The sequence below is a fragment of the Carya illinoinensis genome, chromosome 12, assembly GCF_018687715.1.
Source record: "Carya illinoinensis cultivar Pawnee chromosome 12, C.illinoinensisPawnee_v1, whole genome shotgun sequence".
Taxonomy (NCBI): Eukaryota; Viridiplantae; Streptophyta; class Magnoliopsida; order Fagales; family Juglandaceae; genus Carya; species Carya illinoinensis.
The window spans coordinates 1,973,114-1,995,472 of record NC_056763.1 but is presented as its reverse complement, the minus strand read 5'-3'; the positions used below and the strand labels follow the sequence as shown (position 1 = coordinate 1,995,472).

General features: G+C 36.0%; 1 long non-coding RNA gene across 1 annotated transcript; it reads left to right on the top strand.

Annotated features, from left to right (window-relative positions):
* The first annotated feature begins 2,296 nt into the window (after positions 1-2,296).
* On the top strand, positions 2,297-13,227 carry LOC122288839. Its single transcript, XR_006236032.1, has 2 exons — positions 2,297-3,132; positions 12,375-13,227. It is a non-coding gene; the product is annotated as an uncharacterized LOC122288839 (long non-coding RNA).
* The last annotated feature ends 9,132 nt before the right edge of the window (positions 13,228-22,359 follow it).

The window sequence follows — 22,359 nt, the reverse complement described above, 5'->3', positions numbered from 1 at the left end:
AATTGGTTGGACAATAGCAGACATCAAAGGCATTGATGCCGCTGTATGTACCCACAGACTCCATCTTGAAGACTATGCTAGACCGGTTCGTGATGCTCAACGTAGGCTCAATCCTACCATGAAGGAAGTCGTGAAAGAGGAAGTGCTTAAGCTACTCGCAGTAGGTATCATTTATCCCATCTTAGACAGTAAGTGGGTAAGTCCAACTCAAGTGGTACCAAAGAAATCTGGTTTGACTGTCATAAAAAATGATAAAAATGAGTTGATTCCAACTAGAATGGTTACTAGCTGGAGAATGTGCATTAATTATAGAAAACTTAATTCAGCCAGTAGGAAGGATCATTTTCTTTTACCATTCTTGGATCAAATTTTGGAAAAAGTAGCTGGTAATGCATATTATTGTTTATTGGATGGCTACTCTGGTTATTATCAAATTGCTGTAGCGCCAGAGGATCAGGAGAAAACCACTTTCACCTGTCCTTTTGGCACTTTTGCTTTTACTAGAATGCCTTTTGGTTTGTGTAATGCTCCAGCTACTTTTCAGAGATGCATGATAAGTATTTTTTCTGATATGATTGATGACATTTGTGAAATATTCATGGATTATTTCTCTGTTTTTGGAAAATCCTTTGAGAGTTGTTTGCATAATTTGGCACGTATTCTCCAGAGATGTGAGGAAAAAAATCTTTTACTTAATTGGGAGAAATGCCAATTTATGGTCACTTAGGGCATTGTATTGGGGCATATTGTTTCTTCTGAGGGTATAAAGGTTGACAAGGCAAAGATTGAATTAATATCTAAACTTCCTATTCCTAGGACAGTTAGGGATATTCGTTCTTTTCTTGGTCATGCTAGCTTTTATAGGCGGTTTATTCAAGGGTTTAGTTCTATTGCAAAACCTTTGTGCACTCTTTTACAAAATGATATTGAATTTGTTTGGACTGATGAGTACCAAAAATCTTTTGATACCCTTAAGAAATCGCTTACCACTGCACCTATTGTGCAACCTCCGCAGTGGGACCTTCCCTTTGAGATTATGACAGATGCTAGTGACTATGCCTTAGGAGCTGTTTTGGGGCAGCGGGTGGATAATAGGCCATTTGTGATTTATTATGCTAGTAGAACCTTGAATGATGCCCAGAAAAATTATACCATTACTGAAAAGGAATTGCTTGCAGTGGTTTTTGCACTTGATAAATTTCGGACTTATATTCTTGGTTCTCCTATTACTATTTTCACTGACCACTCTGCTCTTAAGTATTTGTTGGCTAAGAAAGATGCAAAGCCACGCTTGATTCGCTGGATTCTATTATTTCAAGAGTTCAACATCATCATTAAGGACAAGAAAGGAGTTGAAAACGTGGTAGCTGACCACCTCTCTAGATTGTCATCATCTTCTTCTTCAAATGTCAGCCTTCCTCTTGATGATAGTTTCCCGGATGAGCAGCTGTTTGTGGTTGATAGAGCTCCCTGGTATGCTGACATAGTCAATTATCTAGTGACTGAGAGAATGCCTTCTGAATGGTCCACCCAAGATAAGTGTCGGTTTCTCTCTGAGATCAATGAATTGGATGAAGCTCGTCGGAATGCTTATGACAACGCTCAGATTGCAAAGGAACTCATGAAAATTCTGCATGATCAGAAAATTCATCCAAAGCATTTCACACTTGGTCAGGAAGTTCTTCTTTACAACTCTCGCTTGCACATTTTTCCTGGAAAGTTGAAATCCCGATGGAGTGGGCCGTACATTGTAAAGACCGTTCATCCTCATGGTGCGGTAGACATTGTCAATCCGAAGAATGGTAATAGCTTCACTGTCAACGGACAACGTCTAAAGTTATTTCTGAAGGTCTTTGATCCACATGAAGAGATCTTGCTTGTGCAAGACCCCAGAGAAGTGTTTTGATTTGTTTCTCTTTCTTTACAGTTTTCTTTATTTGCTTTGTTTTTATTTATTCTTTTGCTTTGATTTTATATTTCATGATTGATTGTTTGTTTTGCTTGCTTAGTCTGTGCACTTTCTTTTCTTTCGTTCGACTCATTGAGGACTATGTCTCTCACTAGTTGGGGGTAGCATGTGTGCACAGTTTCAATAAAAAAATAAATAAATAAATAAATAAGATTTGTGAAATTTGAGCATCTTGGTGGAGCAGTTGAGCGGGATCAATTGTGAAGATTTATTTTCAAGCTTAAACATAGGACATGATTTTTGATGCATCATATTTTGTTGATATGTGGTTTGAAACACCGGGATGTTATGCTTATTAAGATGAAACTTGATAAAATTTTTATAGAACAAAACGTAAATTTTGAAGGACATTTTGCACACACTACAGGAAATTTGCCTTCTCACGAGGAGCAAATTCACCGCAATTGTCCTGTTTTCCCGCAACAAATTTTCAGAAACTGCGATTTGAGTTCATCGCTAATTGGTCGAAAGTAAAACGTCTGCTCAGAGGGGTTTCGGTGAGAAACCATTGGTGGCCGCAACTACTGCAGCTAACTCGGCCGACAAATCTCGCAGCAAAATTGGTTGAGCAAATTGGTGTGAGGGGCAATTACGGTGAGGAGACGTCGCAAATTTGGGTCATTGACGGCGATTTTGCAACCCCGTAAAATCTAAATATTCGGCGATTTTAGAGTTGGCAGCAAGAAACTTTGTTTCCATTTGCGGTGAATTCATAGACACCGCAATTTCAAACTCTTCGTACGACGATTTTGGGGCTGGCGGTAAGAAAGAGAGTTCTCATTTGCGGTGTCTTCGTATACGCCGTAAGTTCAGACTCTTCATACAGTGAATTGCTAGACGCCGTAATTTTTGAGATTCTACATGCGGTGAGGTTTACGGCGCAGGAAATGCTAAAACCACTCCTTTCTAAAATTTACAATTGCTGGGTTGGATATGCGGTGAATAAATGAAGAAACTCAATCGCAGAATTAGATCTATGGGTTTTCCAAACACTGGATAGTACCAATAGTTGAGCAAATTTATGGGTTTTTGGAATGCTCTGCATGCGCAATATTCCCTCTGTTTTTGCTGCCACTACAAGATCTATAGTTGAGCAAATTATTATTTTTGGAATGCTTCGCAGCAATGTTAACGTTATTTGACAGCTCACGTTTTGAACCCAGGTATGTTTGCAAATCAATTTATTATATATGCAATTAATTGAAATCACCTCTATCGCAATTCCCCTGTATATCATCTTGTCCATTTTGGTTCTCCACCAATCATAACTTAAATGTTTAAAATATTGATTCTTTGCCAATCTAGCTGCCCAGTGTATGTTTCATAATGAATGACCAATCATCAAAAATTGCTGATCGAGACCCCACATGATCATTTCAATAACATTAATATGCTGATCAGAAAATTAGACATGAAAAGATGCACCTAATTTAATTGAACCCAATAGCTGTACGCACTCAATGTTAATCAACGCCTTATAGCTACCTAGCTGGGTCGATGATGATCAGCAGGCCGTGTGACTCATGAATTTGCCAAAAATAAATTACAAGCTTGGAGCAATATTATAGTTAATAAGAGCTAGGGAAATAGCATATATTAGCATATATTGGTACCTCAAGTCTATTTAGAAATTTAATAACAGGTTCTCATTCCATGCATGAAGATGATTCTTTATATAAATCATGGAATTAAAGAAACATGGATACAGAAAGGACCTTTACAACTAATTTTTGCAATACTTTGCAGTGTTTATTAATTTCTTAACATCTTGGTGGTAACAGGATCTAATTATATTAAGCTGAATTACACTGCACTAACTCAGGAAAAAATTAATAAGATCAAGAAGAAAGAACTGTAAAGAGTGGCTATGTACGTAACCAGGTTTGCTATTGAATCTTTCCCAATAGCAAATTAGACTTATCTTTGAAATTCCTCTCATTTTTAAACTCTACCAAACCTGTATTTGAGGACTTTTGTTTTATATTTAATATAAATCAAACACCATATATTTTACCATCTAAGCACTTGTACATTGCCATCCAGTTTTCATGCGAATAAGCTTGAATGTGAACTTTTCATTTACTTTCACATCATCCATCTTAGCAGGTTTCTAATTGTCATGCAATTGCTTAAATTCCTAAAAACATCTACTGCCACTAAACACATGAAATTTAATTGCGGGTCATTGGAATTGTGCATCCACATGGCTATACATTAATTTAAACCTGGGAGTGAATCCATATATGTAGCATCCAGCAGGCTCATTGGTGCATCAAAAAATTCCACTTGACATTTGAGCTTATGTCTACCTACAAAATACACATGCTTCAAACAATTATTTATGTGCTTGAAGTAATTAATGATGTCTACCTGCAAATTACAATAAATCAACCACAAACTAAAAAGTGCCAATCATTGCATGCGCATACTAAAGCAGGCAATAATTCTCTGTGTTGTCATTGCATGTACAAACTAAACTTATGCCACTCATTGCATGTACAAATTACTAATTAGTTCGCATAAGTATAACCAATAATTCATTAAAAAATCTGTTATATCATCCATATTTCATAGGAAAACAGAAGATGCATCAGGCAGTGGCATGAATTTTTTTACTTCAGTGCTCTAGGCTCAAGAATATTTATACTATGATGTGTTTATCAATGTACAAACATAACAGTTTTGAGGCATGAGCTCTAGGAGGAGAACATATCAACCCTAAACCAAACTCACTTATTTTGGTTTAACAATGGTCACAACTCAACTATCTATAGGGTGGACAAAATTGGTTACTATGTTGGATTCTCTAGTGTTTAATTCCTATAATTTAATACTAAAAAATATAAAATTACACTTGGACAGTTATCAAGATCATTTTTAAGTATAACCATATATGTTATTCACTGACCCAAGCTCCATAAATTTCGTATGCTATTTTTTCCATACATTTTTATAGATTCCGATACCTTTTCGTAATAAAAGGGAATTAACATATGTGCATTTGAGGCAGCAGGATTTGAGTCAAATCATGTTAAGTAGTCTCGAGCCAGATTTTTGCCAATGATTACTTCTTCCCTTACTATATAATTTTGGAATGATTATTAGAATTTTGTTACTTTTGGAGAAACTTTTGTCTCTTATCGAGTTACAATTATAATGGCCCGACTTGTGGGCTGGTTATTGACATTCTCTGATTTGATAATTTTGATGGCAAACATTTTCTCTGTGTTATAAGGACAATTCTCTTATTCTCTTTTCAAAAATTATCTATTGAAACTAGTCTAGCTAATAATTGTCTTTCTATCTAGCATTAACATGCCACCTTTGTATGGAAACTTAAAAAAAAACATACATCACCTATTGGTTCCGAGTTGAACCCAGTATTTATTTTTTAAGCCTACATATTATGGATATTTTTTTTGTTTAAGTAGCATTCAAACTCTGTTTATTCAATTATATAAAATAAGATTGTTTATATTGTTTATAAAATAATATAACAATGTTTATATGATAAGCACGTATAACAGCGTTTATATGATATTGATGTAGCATAAGATATTGATGTAGCATTAGCTACTGATTTTATAAAATCAATTCATGAAAAATGAAATGAAATCAAATTGAGAATATGGTCTTTCCAAAAGACAATCCGTCATGCAATAAATAGGTCCTTCCTATATACATAAAAGACGTAAAAGTTGATAGTGTAGAACTGTGATGGTAAGTGTTAAATAAGCATATATAACATCTCCATGAAAGTGGGTATCACCACATCACAAATCGGGTTGTTCATCAATCATCTCAAGATGTTGGAAGTATATGTAGGCTGCCAGCCTCAAATTTGAATGTTATTGTTTCCCAAAAAACAGAGCAAGTTAAAGTGGTCCATATGGAGGGTAGTGGTCCATATGCATACAATTTCCAAGAATCCCACCATTTTTTCAGGAGGATACATTTTGCATCTTCACTCAAATGATCATCATATATTAGTCTTAGGACTGATCTTTAATTTCCAAGAATCCCAAGATCAAGTACATATTCATTCAGAAAAGTTGATTTTACAGGAAGTATTTCATACACATAACATATACAAAATAATATGTTTTGTTTCCAAGGTATTGTCACCTGACCAGAGTAGATAAGTGAGCATGTGCTATATCAGACAGAAAAAGTTCCAGACTGATCATCATCCAGATATTCAAACTCTTCCATTACAAATATTCAAGTGAAATGTCTTGTTCAATTAGCTTCTCTATCAATTTAAGCTTATACTAAGCCATAAACTTGGCAGCATTGTGGACTTCACTTATCTTCCCCACCAGTTTATTCATGCAATAAACTCAGTAGCACTATGGAAAAAGAAAGATGCAATGTGTGAGCAAATAAATAAATGGAGTGGAAATAAATAATCAACTAAATATAATAAATCGAGTAGAAATTATCAATGTTTTGAATTCATACAGCTCATTTCCTTATCACAAACCTTAGCCATGCACACAAAATCTCCAACAGGTACAATAGCAAAAAATAGGAAGACAAGCGACTTGTAGCTGATCTAGCTAGGCAGATCATAGACATGAATTAATAAAGTTATTTCTCAGAACCATACAACCATGTTTCCCATCTGGTGGAAATATTTAATGACACCTTCAAGTGGTATGAATGAAGTTAATAACATCATGTTAATCGACCATTCATTCTTGTACTAACTGGAGAGCCGTAATTCTTTTTACTAAAGCTTAAAAGCATATAAGTATGTACACCAAATTATAAACATCGGCATATCACACTAATAAAAATTAAAATCAACACCACACGTAAAGATTCAATTAATAAAACTGTGCTACATTACCTATTTTCATTTATTATTCAACACCAAGTTTAGACTAGAATATAAGTTGGTAACGCATGCAATATGTGAAACCTAGGCAATTTGAGTGGAAAATGTTAAACAATTGCTAGGCGAAAAAAAAAAACAAAACAAAAAAACAAATCCATGTGATGTTTGCAAGGTAGGATGAAACACACGGATATGTTTACAACATACCAGCTAGGTTCCTGGTACTTTTGGTCAATGTAAATTATCCACTTTGACCGTTTGTGATGAGCTAATTATTTATTTCTCTTGTGTATGACCATGAAACGTGTGGAGATAAGGGTACAAATTTCATTTGGGATCTAGATTATGGTTTTCATGCTTTGGAATCAGTACTTAAAGTTGCTGATTCCACATTTTAATATATCTATATATATGTCATTGTTTGGGGTTGCGGTCAAAACATAGCAACCGCGAAAGTTGTGAGAACCATCTAAGATATATGACATAGAGCATTGACTAAATTAACAATTGGTTGGTCACCCAAAACAACATTCGCCAAACCTCCCAAAACTTCAAATTAATTATAAATCAGCATCTAAAAACTGATCAAAACCCATCCTTCATCATCAAAAAGTTTCTAATGTAGATAAGGCACAACAATTTCTAACAGATTCGCAATCCATTTAAACTACTATCTGAATATTTTGATGTAAATGACTTTACCTTTCACTTGCAAATGAACCCCAAAAAAAAAAAAAACCTAGATAATGCATATACCCAAAACAGAAAGAGATAGACACGGAATGAAGGAGAGAAATACCACACAGATTGAAAGGAAAGGAGATAGCTTGCTGAAATAGGGACCGATTGGAGAAGCCGTGCACGACGGTGGGACACGATTGGGCAGCCTATAGAGAGAGAGGGACTAAGTGAAAGTTAGAGAGAGAAAGAGAGAGACGGACGGTGAATTGAGCGTAAGCGAGATGGAGGAGACTTACTAGCTAGGCGACGGCGTGCGGCACACGACGTCGTTGTTTTCTCAGACCATTTTCGATGTGAAGGCCGTCATGGACTAACAAAGGGGATTTTACTAAGTTTCCGTGGTGAAGGCAGGGTGGCTAGGCACGGCTGGTGATTTATTGGTGGTGGAGGCTCACAATAGCTGTAGGAAAAATGGGTGGAAGACAGAGAGAGAGTATCGGCGCCTTTGGGTTTCTGTAGTTTACCGTGGGGAGAAAAATAGCGTGATAATTCTGTAGTTTTATCGCCGCACGGCAAAATTTAAAGCCACTTTAGCCCGTTACTCTGTTTTATTATTTGTGAAGAGAGAAAGTCACCGCAAAATATGAATTGTTGCCGCAAAAGGTATATATGATGGCGAATTCTGCGTGCACCACTACAAAAACACGGCTCTAGAAATTATGGACTGTTGCGGCTCAAATTTACTCGCCCCTTCAGTTTTTGGTAGCAAAAGCTACTTTTTCTTGTAGTGACATGCTTACGCTTGTAGTGTTTTTTATTTACCATTAATTGATTTAACACTGGAGAAGTAAACTGCAAGACTACCGAGCCATGCCAAAAAAAAAAAAAAAAAAAAAGAAAAGAAAAGAAAAAAAAAAGGATTTGAAAAGAAAAGAAAAAAAAAAGAAAAAAAAATAGAGAGAAAAGGAATAAAGCCAACTTAGTGAACTTTCCTAAGTAAAAAGGGCTAGAAACAGTTACCCAAGACTTTGGGAGTTGAGTGTCCAACTTTTAAAAACAGAGCTGGCATGAAAACTGTTAGACCCTTGGGCTTTGAGGTAGTTAGAATCAGCAATGATTAATCTTAAGGTTGAAAAATCCTATGGCAAATCGTGACTAGTAATGAGGAACACACAACTGATCTAGCTTCACACACACATTTGAGTTCTGAGACATTTGCCTTAATTCTATGTGAAAGATTGTTGAGATAGTCTTGGTGGGTATAACCCTTGGGGGTTGAGTAGTAACATGTCACTTTTGTGAGAATTCAGAATTGTGTTTGATTGTTTTTGTTTGAATTTCGATCTTTATGCAATATTAATCTCAATTAATTTTCACTATTTTGCTCAAGAATTAGCAAAATGCTAGTTGGGGGGTGTGATTGAGTTGAATTATTGCATTTTTAATGCTTTTGGAACCAATATATATTAATTCTTTCATTACTTTATCATTGGTTTTATATGGAAAAATGAATAAATCAAAGTTGTGATTTTAATTGATTAAAAGCATGAATTTCTGCTCTAATTTTATCAACTGCCAATTAATATGGATTATGGTACATTTCGCTCAAGCGGCGGCTTCTGGCCGCTCGAGCGAAGTCAGGCAGATTCAAACGCTAGACTTCCGCTCGACAGTGGGCTCGAGCGAGATGCGGGAAAAGAGATCGCTCGAGCGGACGCATTTGGCCGCTCGAGCGAATTCAGGCAGAGTCGAACACTCGATGTTCGCTCAACAGGCCGCTCGAGCGAACTTAGGCAGAGTCGAACGCTCGATGTTCGCTCGACACTCCGCTCGAGCAAATATCGCATTTTTACAGATCAGGGTTCATTCCGCCGTCAGAGTATATATATGTTTTTTTTTACATCTTAGGACGACTCTGGGGCTGGAAAACTCGGTTTTTGAGTAGAGAAACACTTAGAATTCATTTTTCCTTGGATTTTTGTTCATATTCGAAGAGGAGGATTCATTCAATCGATCATTCACGCAGCTACACAATTTCCACTGGATCATTCACTCACACTGCAGCAGATTGAAGAACTCCTTGAGGGGTCCAATTGCCACTGCAGCTCAGCCTCCTCCACCACTTCGAATCTTCATCTTCATTCAACTGGCTTGATCTTTTCAATTCCCTACTTGCTATTTCATTTCAGTTTTGAGTTTCTGAATTATTTTAGAGAATTTTGATTTAGACGTTTGAGAAATTTATTTGTTATTCATTCAATTCATGTTATTTATTTTTATCGTTTCGTTAAACTTTCATTTTAGTAGTGATTACAATTACGGTGGTTTAATTTGAGAATTTGTGATTTGAACATAATGATGAACCCTAGAACATTAATTTTGGGGCTTTTCAATTTCAGTGTATGTTTTGTCAATTACTTCCTAATTTAGTTTAATTCTTAATTTAGTTTTATCAATTTCTGAGTTTAATCTATTAGTCCTTTACATTCTGATCCGACAATCAAAATCCAAAAATATGAATCTAGTCCAAGACTAGTGTCCTCTCCCATCCATTGCAAATACCATCATTTTATTTTCTCTTTGTGAAGTTTTTCACATTTTTCAACGAGTTTGATTTCTAAGTAACTTTCCCTGAGGAGACGATCTAGGAATTTATTCCTAATTATTACACGACATCCTCCTGCACTTGGGATAGCTTTAATGCTACTCATTTTTGAGTGAGTTAGATATCATGTTAAAACACTACTTATTTCAAAACTTTAAGTTAACAAAAATAAATAAATTTAGATATTTAAACTGCATTCTTACATGTACCAACAACCAAAAACCAACATTTTTGTACAAATCGATAGTCCTTCAAATTTTATATAGTTTTTTTTGAAAGTCATTTGAAAGAGACAATTTCTCTTTTTTGGTTGATAAGTGACACTAGTGACCATGATATATTGAAAATCGAAACAGTGGTGAAATGCTATTGCATTGCTATTAGCAGTCAAAATAGTAGAAATAAAAACAAATAGGAAAAATAGGGAGGTAAGTGACCATCAAAGGAGATTCAGGCCTGGCCGTAGCATGAGGAAGATTTTCTATTGTACAAGGACAGATTGTATGTCCCCAAGCATGAGGAATTCCAAAATAGGCTATTGGAACTGTTGCACAGTAGTCCTTGGGGTGGCCATTTGGGTTATGACAAGACCATTCACCGAATGTAGAGACATTTCTATTAGGAATGTCTTAAGAAGGATGTTAAGGCATTTATTCAGAATTGTAATGTGTGTCAACGAGTTAAGGTGGATAACACCCTGCCAAGTGGGCTTCTACAGCCACTATTGGTGTCGACATAAGCATGGGCTCATATAATCATGGATTTTGTGGAGGGTTTGCCTAACTCCCAAGGATTCAACGTCTCGTGGGTGGTGGTCAACAGGCTGACCAAATACAACCACTTTATTCCTATCAAACACCCCTATATATATAGCTAGGGATATGGCCCATTTATTTTTTAAGCACATTTTCAAGCTACACAGGCTACCACAGTCCATTATCCCTAACCATGACAACACTTTTACTAGCCAGTTTTGGCAAGAAATCTTTGCTTTGCAAGGTGTTCAACTTTCTCTAAGCATAACGTACCACCCTTAAACAAATGGATAATCGGAAGCCATGAACAAGACTGGGGAAAATTACCTCCAATGTTTTGGTGGAGAAATGGGTGAGGTGGATTCCTCCGGTGGAGTGGTGGTACAACTCCACCCAACACTCATCCACCTAAATAACTCCCTATGAGGTTCTCCAAGGACAATCACCTCCTAGACTACTAAATTATGTGCTAGGAACATCACGTGCAAAATTTGTAGACACTACTCTAAGGACCCGAGACCAAATTTTACAAATGCTCAAACACAATCTCATCAGTGCACAAAACCAAATGAAAAAAATACTCAGAACTTAGACGCAAGGAACAACATTTCAATGTAGGTAGGAGGTATACCTATGGCTCCAGCCATACAAGTAGAGCATGATGGCTCAACAACGTAGCCTCAAGTTAGCCCCTCAGTTCTTTGGGCCATTTTGCATCACACAAAGAATCGGCCAAGTGGCCTACAAACTAGATCTACCATCATCTTCAAGGATCCATCCCACCTTTCATGTGTCTTAACTCAAGAGGAAGCTGGGAAACCAAATCACTGCCTTACCCACGCTGCCACCAGTGGACGGAGGATGACTGGTCAAGCCCAAATCAAAGGAGATCTTGAGCCAGTGCTTGGTTAAGGCTGGCAACCAAGCTCAGGTAGAGCTCTTGGTTTGGTAGCAAGGACAAGTGGCGGTTGATGCAACCTGTGAAGGATATTCAAAGTTCAAGGAAGATTTCCTACATCTTGTGGGCAAGGTGTTTTGAATGAGGAAAATGTGTAATAGGCACCGGCTCAAAAGGTGGAAGGAGAGAGGTGCGGCGCACGACATGGATGAGATAGGCAGTCAAACCCTAGCCCACATGAAGGAAGATGTGGTTCTGAGTTCGAAGTGTTTAGTTCTAACTGTAGTTTGTATTTGATGTGTTCACTGAAGGAAGTACACGGCTAGGTTATGGGCTAGAGGCTTGCTAGCGTGGGCTTTGTGTCATTTGGGCCTATTATGTTATTTACTTTATTTACTTGCTTTGAGTCTGTGTAAGTGGGCCATGTGGCCTAGTAGGAGTCCCTTTACATTTGGTACAGGTCCGTTGGAAGTATCTAAAACCTTCAAAAACCTTATTCTCTTCTCTCTACGTCTTGGAGGCCCTTTCCCTCGAAGAAAGCAGTGCTATTTCTTATCTATTTTTACAATTCCTTTACATCCATTATCAGCACTGTTACAATTGGTTCCTTCTTGTTCGACATTTAGGCTGTGGAGTATGGGCGTTGCTTTGATTTTTTACCATATAGCTATCACACTCCATCATCAAGAAGAATATAACAGAAAAGTTAGTGAAACAACTGCATCCGATCCCAGAGTTGCTGCTCGAGATAACATCCCTTCTGCTGTGCTTTGATTTAGAATTTTTAACATGGATAACTTTTTAATAGCATCATAAGCTTACAAAAAAAGAAAGCTATATTGGATTCAAATGATCTAATTTACCAGCCGTGATTATCATCAAATTAATTGGCTGGGCCTAAGCATGATTAATTAATTAATTTGGGCTGGAGATCTAAGAAGCACATAGGCATCATGATGAGCGGGACTGCGCCGTCGGAATAAGGAACCATAACCTTTAGCAATGAAGCCAAAAGTACTACGAGTACTACTGCAAATAATATTATTATTATCATCATCGCCGGAGTTGCCTTCCATCTCAGCAAGTACTTTGTAGAATAAATCAACGGCACAAGGAAGCAAGATGGGGCCTTCGCTATTGTACCCGTACTCCGATTCAGCGTCCTCCAGCAGCATAGCGAACAGAGGATGATTAGCAGACTTGGTCTTCACCACGAATCTTTGTCTTTGAGGTCCCACGTAAACTGAGAAACAACCAGCTTCCGGAGCTACCTCATGCGGCCTCTTTTTTCTGCACTTGCTTTTCATGTAGTCAATGTTGTACTCTTCTGAATCCAATGATGTTGTATTGCAGCAGCGCTGTCGTGATCGGCATCGCTCCCATGTCTTGTAAATCATACTTTTCATCCACATAATTGTAATATTTGGACGTACAATGACGTACGAGAATATAGTAGAAGATCGGTTTGTTTTGTAGATATATAGAAGAAACTGAAGATGGAGGAGAAGCAGAGATCTTAAAAGACCTTCGCGACGTCTGCATGCATATATAGAAGAAGAAACAGCGCGCGCCAACCTTTGAAATTAAGAGGTGTAAGACCACGCTGGCCGCGTCTAATGTTTTTGGTATTTTGTCAAGTCAACGCACAAAAAAGGCTGGCCACTTGTATTTGTGTGTTTAACGCCTGGACAATGTGGACATCAAGGAATAATATAATATTTTTTATATATTAATCACTCACATTATATACATATGTTCAAAATTATTTAAAAACAAAAGATGATAGAAGCAGTCAAAGGAATGATTTGGCTAGACAGAACATTACTATAAAGTAATTAATTATTAGGTAGTGGGGGTAGGCTTATATATCTAGCATTAATTCCTTTGAAGTCAAAGGCAACTAATAAAAGTGGAAACTTATGTATTCCCACTATATTTCAATGTTTTGTAAGAAAATTGCTGAAAAACCATCATGGTAGGATAACTTAAAAGGATTCGTCCCGAAAAGAGTTACTTGGACTTTCGTGGCAATGAACTCTTGTAGCAAAAAGATACTGGAAAAAATTCATGAAAAGTTGACTCATCTCCAATAGTGAAGTAGCAGAATTTCTTTTCCCATTTGGGACGCTCCCAGCCACCATTCTGATTGGTAGAGTTTTCAACCTTGGCCATTTCTTTATATCTTGTAGTAGCTGGGTTGATTTCTTCATCAAACTATTAAAGTGTGTGAAAATACCCTTAAAAACATAATCATTCCTCCTCTTCCGGATCTTCATGACACTATTGAAAATTTTCCAATTTCTCCTTGTGAAGCTTCTCTACCATTGGTAGGAAGCTCTTTAATCTATTGTTCATAACTTTTGGTATTATCATGTTTATCACATTATAGAGGCCTATAGGCCTGAACTCAGAGACTTTTGTAGGAGTTTTGATATTTGGAATCAAAGCTATGTAAGTCTCGTTTATGTCATATGTCCAAATATCAGAATTTAAGGCTTCTAGTACTATTGCACTGATATCTTGACCCATTGTGTTCCAATGGTTATGGAAGAAAGCTGCTAGAAAACTATCAAGGCCAGGACAACTTAAGGGATTCATCTGGAAAAGAGCTGCTTGGATTTCTGTCTCAATGAACACTTGTAGCAAAAAGCTCTTGGAATAAATTCTAGAAAAGTTGACTTATCTCCAATAATGAAGTAGCAGAATTACCTTCCCCATTTTGGAGCCTCCCATCCACCATTCTAATTAATAAAGTTTCCAACTTTGTTTGCAACATTGGAGGCCATTTCTTTTTGTGACGCCCTAGTCCCTGTTTGGGATTGGATGGTGATTAAAGTCTCGAGACATATAATTGAAGACTACATATCTCCAGTCTCTGTTTGGGATTGAATGGTGATTAAAGCCTCGAGACATATAATTCAAGACTACATATCTCCATATATGACAGTTAATATGCAATGCATCTGCATATTTCTAACAATATACAATAATTGTAGTAGAAATAAAGCGTGAATCTAAGTAAGCTTTAGAGCAACACTAAGTCATGGTACCATATAAAAATGTAACATCCCAAAAGAAACATAAGTTTTGTAGTCTCCCAAAAACATTTAAAACAAAAATCCCTTTATAACCATTCACATAGAGAATTGTAGTATTCCAAGAGCTCCCTCATTGGAGATGCACAACAAGATTCATTTCCTCTATGGGGGTTCGGGCTACTGGGGTCCCAAACTTAAAGCAACCCTTTCGGCTTCTACAGTTTACCTCCAAGCTATCTTTAGGTAACTAGTCACATAGTTCATTTGGTCACTCAAAGAAAGGGCTTCCTTTGGCTCGGATGGCCCTGACGCTTCGCGCTCCCTATTTAGGGCCTCTTGGATGTCCTTAAGGAATGAGCTGTAGTTTTCAAACAAACATCTATATAACTATAGCGGCCTTCAAAAGCGAACTCATCCTTTACTAAGTCATTCAACTCATTCTTCTTGCTCAGGATCTTGAGTATAGGGCTAGCTCAATGGTAAGGCCATTGAGGCCATTGCCTAAGGCCCCCACTCTATGAAAGGCCCATAAAATTAAAAATGAGGTGCTTTTTTATTTTTATTTTTTAAAAATAAAAACCATTTCATTAAATAAAATTTCAAATAAATTTAAATGTTTCAAAATGTGCAAGGCCCCATAATACTAATTTTAATATTTCATAAAATGAATTATTTATAATTTAAATAATTTTGTAAGATTTTGTTAAATTGAGGTACAAAATTTGTATTGAGACCTCATTTTAAGTAGTTGTATTAAATATAAATTCAAAAAAACTTTAATTAAAGATTTTAAATAAAATCTCATTTTATTGAAAATTTTGAAAATATTCTACATAATAAATTATATTTAATTGTATTATAATTACGAATGATTAGCTTAAATTTTGCCTTCTCCTCAATTTGTATTGAGCCACCCCTGCTTGAGTACCGATCACAGCTTCTACTATTCTGGGATGGGAATGGCAGTGGAAATTACTACCTTGAGATTTTGGAGAAATTTCAATAAGTAAACAAGGAACATAGAAACAAATAACATTAGCATATAAGTGCAAACCATGAGATGAATACATGGACAAGTACTTGACTCAAACACTTAACTTATGCAATTTGACTTGTTAGAAATCTTTTGACATTTCAATAAAACGTCTTTTCCATTTTCATACTGAATAGTTCATTTTACAATTTTCCTTTTTACTACTTGTAACATTTGATTGGATACCACTCTCCTACACATTGTGGGCTCCCTGCTAGTTACCGCATCACCTAACCAACTCACTTGACCAGGATTACTACTTTAGAGTCCTTTTCTTATGCAACAACTCACCATTTTCGCCTTCACCACATTTAACACGTGTAGCACCTATTAGATTTAGTTTCTAACTCGCTCCGAATCCCTTTCGAAAAGATCCATATGAAATCCACCGACTATACTTCGAAAAGATCAATGGCTACCACTCCAGAACCATCCTCAACCCTAGTTTCGTAGATGTCACCTCGTGTGTGCCAAAGCATGAATTGACTTTTGTGCCTTCCCCAAGTCAAAGGAAACTCTAGACCTGAGTCCTCCATCACCCTCCATTTCAAGTGGTTGTATGTGTGTTGTGCGTATGGGAGGAATGGTGGAAGTAAGAGTTTAAGCGATTCTCAGCCGTGCGGGCTCCTCTCCCTTATATGGATTCTCAGCCATCTCCTTCCACTTGTGTGTTGGTTAGACAAATATGGGTGAGGCATACATGATATTTGGTTGGTAAGAAAAGGTGAGAAAACGAAGGAGTTAGCCTCCTCTTTGGATGGTTGTGCAAGATATATATATATATATATATATATATATATATATATATATATATATATATATATATGGAAAGTAAATTAATATACACCAAAAACCAACACTACACCCAAAATAATTAAAAAAAAAAAACACTGCATTATAAGAATGCAATGCTTGACATCTCTTTATCACCATCAGGTAAATTAAATCATGGAAGATGCATATATATCGTGATCAAGTAACGTGTCACAAGTATATATTAATTTGAAAATTTCATACCTAGAATTCATTTTTTTAATCATGTTACGTCCCTTACATTTCAAATTTTTTTTATGAGTTTAATTCAAAGACAACACTTCAATAATTCTGGCAATTGATTTTTGAGATCTCCTCAATGAGATTTCGGCATTGTTCTTCTCAGGGTGGGCGTGGAGGACATGGGGTTGCAAGCAAAATTGATGTTGTGTATATCTCCAACTGTTTGACCGTTGTCAGCCTGTTTGTGGTAGCCTAAACTTTTCCCGTACTATTTCTAGCTTTGCTCAGTTGGCTGAAGGGGTACCCTGCAAAATTTCATATGCCATTAGAAAGGCTAGGTCATATTCAATATAAATCCATGGATGAGATGAGTTCAATTCCATAAATTTTTTTATAAGATATTGATAACCATTGGGCACAAGGTTATGAACTTGAGTCAGATTAAGCACTGAATTTGAAGCAAAACTTACAAATGAAATTCAATGCAAAAAATCAACAACAAAGAAAAAAACAAAATCAAAGTGGTAGAAGTTCTCATTCAAGTATATCAACAGTTTTAGGAGTTTTACAATTACTTTTAGTTGTTGATAGTTAATAATAGTTTATAGGAATTAAAATCCAAATAGCAAAAATAATGACATTTATACAAGTATAAGTTTATACAATTGAATGACATAGAATACTTCCAAGAATAAACATTTTTTTAGTTAAAAATAAACGAATATGAAGAAACCAAGAGAACTGGACTATCATGGTTTTATATTTCACAATATGACTCAAATATTTGATTTGATTGGAGCATCTAAAGCCAAGATATACACCACTTTTTATTAGAGAAAATGCAATGTAGAAAACTATTGCAAGTACCAAGATCTAAATTTCCCAAGCAGGTGGTTGGGATTGGTTGGGTTTTGTAAAGTTCCCAAGCAGCAGTAAAACGCCTGCTCAGCATCTTTACCAGAATCAGAGAATCCAACCATAACCCATCCGTAATAACTTCCTATGCTTCTCAAATATTCATTGGAAGTTTACCTAAATTAATCCTAATATTAGCAATGTGGAAAGAATACCTCTTGGTGGTCATTATGGTTCATTATTATGTGCTCTCGATACCAATCAATTGACTTTGATCTTTCCCTTTTGCCTTGCTCTCAAGGTTCTGGAAGTTTTCTTCTAGCTTCCTCAAAGATTCATCTTTGGATTTGGATTCCTGCCTTACTTTTTCAAGTTTTATGCAATAGAAAGAAATAAGTAAATAAATCAAAGTTGAAATATAACTTAATCATTATTACTGTAACTTAAAAAAGTGTGAATGGTATAGAAGAAATGCAGCTATTCATCTAGCTAGAGTTATAAGCCCTATGGAACCTGTTGTTCAGTGAACTTTAAACAACAAAGTATTGTAGAAGATACAAAAAATAGAAGCAACAAAGAAACATTAATTCATCAAGCAACAATGAATTAAGATGAAACATTTATGGTGGCATTAATTTCTAGGTGTGGTTAAACAACAAAGAAATTGTGTTGTCTTTGATATTTCAAGGATTTTATGAAGTATCTATTAATAAAAAGGAGAAAATAGAAATTGAACTATAGATAATGGACTATAAATAATGGAATTGAATCCAGAAGAGGAGAATTGATGTTAAAGCCGATACCAGCATGCAAAGATAGCCCATGAACAATGGATAATAGAGCAAATAAATTGGATAGTGTGCCACAAGAACTAACAGAGCATTGTGAATTTATAGATAAAGGCACCATTTAATTTTCATTTCATAACCAATGAATCCATTTGTATTTACAACATCCAAAGTTTAGAAAGGGATTCACAAACAATAACAAGTGAACTTACCATGATGCTCCCATTTCTACTGGACAACCAAATGAACAGTTTGTATGAATATGACTGCCAAATCTATCCCTTGATTCTAGCAAGATCACATGAAAAAAAAAAAATTGACGATATTAAGAAATTTCAGAAAGCAAGACAGAGTCTTGCCTACCTAAGGCTTCTAGTAAAGAAAAAGAGATATACTGCATTACATATGATCACCTCAAATGATGCATCATTGAGGATATGTGCAACAGCTACACCCGATCTACCACTACCAATGATTATAACTTAACCTACTGAACCTGTTGCCTCTAAATTTGGGAGGCAAATGTGCCTAGTCATCATACACATGCATATCAGCATGGGAATAACTTTCTCAAGCACATATGAACTTAATACAAGATGAAAAGAGACACCCTGACTTAATTAGAATAAATCTTGACATAATTAATTCAGTTAATTGCTCCATCTTTTTCTCCACATGAATTAAAATTAAATAAATAAAGAAACAATTGTTAATATTGCAACTTACGTAAGTAAGAAAAACCAATCTAGATTTTTTTTTTTTTAACATTCAAATATATAATTGGCACCCAGAGACAAATCACATTAAATACAAGAACAATGTTATATTTTTCATCGCAATAATGCCAATTAAAAAAAAACAATTTAATCATGACTAACTCTACTCTCGAGTAAAAGCTCATCTTGACTACTCCAAATAATAAATCGTGTTTATTTTCGACACTAAAAGAGTAACTTGATTTAAACTATTGCAGACAGCACAACGTTTGGCCATCAAATTAAATCTGTGAACAAAACAACATTGAAAGGAACAAGTTGTCAACACCTTATGGAAGGTTCATTTCCTTGAAGAACACTTTCCAGCTGCTCAAGGAATAACCTTTTTTTTTTTTTTTTATAAGTAGGAATAACTGAGATTTTTTTTTTTTTTTTTTTTCACATGGGATAGAAACAAAGAGTGTTAAAAATATGAGTATTAAAACTTCCATCGTAAAACTATAGACCACTGGTCATCATTTTATCATTTAAAACATCTTTTTTTTTTTTTCAGAAGTAAAAATTTTTAAAAGAAAAATAAACCCAAACAACAGCATATCTATTCTTCCTGCAATATACACGTGGAAAATTAAATTTTGGAAAAGGCCCACTCAAATGATTGCCCAATACTTTATGACCTGCTCATGGTCTACATAATACATGTCCTAAGCACTCTAACCAAGTTTCCAAGGAGCTTATGTTCTTGGATAAAAAAATCAATCATTTCCAAAACCAAGGAGATGTCATTTATTCCCATAGTCAATTCATATAAGAAAAATAAAAAAATAAAGGCTTTATGTCATTGTCTGCCCAAGGCTTCATGACCCAACAATACTTATAAAAAAATTCTCATTGAAAATTAAAATTAAAAGAAACTAAGAAAATGAGAGTCTTAGAGGAAAATATTTGTGTAAAGATAAACCTAATGCTGCAGAAAATCATGACATGCAAAGAAAAAAAAATCTAAATCCATTTATTAAACTGCTGCATGACATGCTTTCTAATTGTGTCATGATCCAAAGCATTTATAATTAGATAAGGCATTTTTATAACCTGAAACTCTCACTCTCACTCTCCTCATGCTCTAATCCAAATTCAACACCATATATATTCACAACCAGATTTGCAACATTAGCCCCTATATGCAATAGAAATATATGAAATAAATCTCTAGGTTAGGGCATTGTAAAATTTATAGAGTAACTGGTGATGGAGCAGTAATATCCGTAATACTTATAGAGCAACAAGTGACGGAGATTTATTGCAATGGAGATTGACGGAGGGTTTTCTTCATGTCCCTCTCGTAGACACCTTGAAAATTAAAATTATAAGAAACTAAGAAAATGAGGGTCTTAGAGGGAAATCTTTGTGTAAAGATAAACACAACATTGCAGAAAACCACGACGTGCAAGGAAAAAAAAATCTACACCCATTTATTAAACTGCTTTTAGTGGGAATCTCATTGAGCAGATGCTTCAGCCATCAGGGCTTCCAACACCCTATTCAAGAAAAACCAAGAAAAACACCCTATGCTTTTCCTTCTTCTGCAAACAAAAATCAAAGATCATCAAATCCATAAACAAAATAATACATAAATTCAAAAATGTGGAGAGAGAGAGAGAGAGAGAGAGAGAGAGAGAGAGAGAGAGAGAGAGAGAGAGTAGATCGGCACAATGGGGGGAGAGAGAATGGCTCTGGCTTCTATTGAGAGGAAAAGCATAGGCGGCTTACAGAGGAGAAAAATTGGAGAGAAGATCAGAATCTTGGATGATCTACTGCTGTATGCAAAGAAAAAAATAAATAAGTAAATAAATCTATCTATTTTGTTTTAGAAATACGAAGAGAATATGTAAAGAAGAGAGAGACGAAGAAAAGAAGAATCGAGAAAAATGTAACTTCTGGAGAGAGAAGAAGAGACAAAAAATGAAGAGAAGAGAGAGAAGCAGAAAAAGTAAAAAGGGTGAAAGGAAAAAGTAAAGCTGTCGACTCTGACACAGTTACACTAAAAATACCAAAACATCATTATTTAACTTTAAAATTAACATACTTTTGTACGGACCGTAAACAGAATAATTTTAAAATTAAATACGCAAAAGTTACACGGAAACGGAATGAGAATTTACTATTCATTCCTATAACAGTGGGATAGATGCTTATTATTATAGAATATATATATATATATGTAATCTAAGAAATGAAAATGGCAGTGTCTCCCATTCGTGACCCTTGGGCACTGGCTATTTGGTTTCCTTATACAGTTCCTCGACTTACCACACTAGCCCCTCTTCCCTAGGACATAAAGAATCTCAAAGGTTTTTCTGAATGGTTGCCAAGTGTCACCCTCTTTCTAGCCCAAGCTGAAACCCTTCCACTTCTTCCTCATGATTGCCTTTCCTTAGGAATTTCAAAAGATTCTCTACATGAGTGACATGTGGCGTGGTATATTGTAAAAAATTTGAAACCGTAGAAGGCTCCTTGGGCATGCTCATCCTTGTAGTGTAGGTTCAATGAATCTTTGGGGCATAATTGTCATTTGATAAACCCTAAACCTAGCCTTGAGCCTTGTAGACGTGTGCATGCTTGAGATCTGGCAAGTGGCATGTAAGTGGGTCTTAACCCTAGCCACCCACCTCTTGCTTTTCCTTTCACAAAGATCCTTCTAGAACCTTGGTGAGTGTGTGCGTGTACCTTCCCTATGCGCCCCTTCCTTTTCCCCATGCTTCTCTTTCTAGCAAACTCTCAACGCATGACAAGTGGCAAAGGAAAAAGGGTGATTGTCTGTGGTGGGGGCATTGGCCGAGGAATCTAGGGACTAGGTGTTGTTTTGGTTCTAGGTGTCCCTTCCTATTACCTATGATTGGTTTCTTCTAGGAACTTCAACACCTTCTCTCATGTGTGACAAGTGTAAAAAGTAGGTAGCTGTATTATGGTTGGTGTGCACAACTCCTTAGAACTCACCAAAATCTTGTGGGTGGTGTGTGTAGTCTATTGGGGGTTACCAAAACCCCTATTTCCCCTCACTCTCTTCATCCATTTTTATATCCAGGTTCAGTGTATCCAAGGGTGAGATGTGCTTGTGAGACATGTTACATGTACTCTAGGGTGCCAAACCCTTCATCCTTCCCTCTTCCCTTGATTTTTCTAGA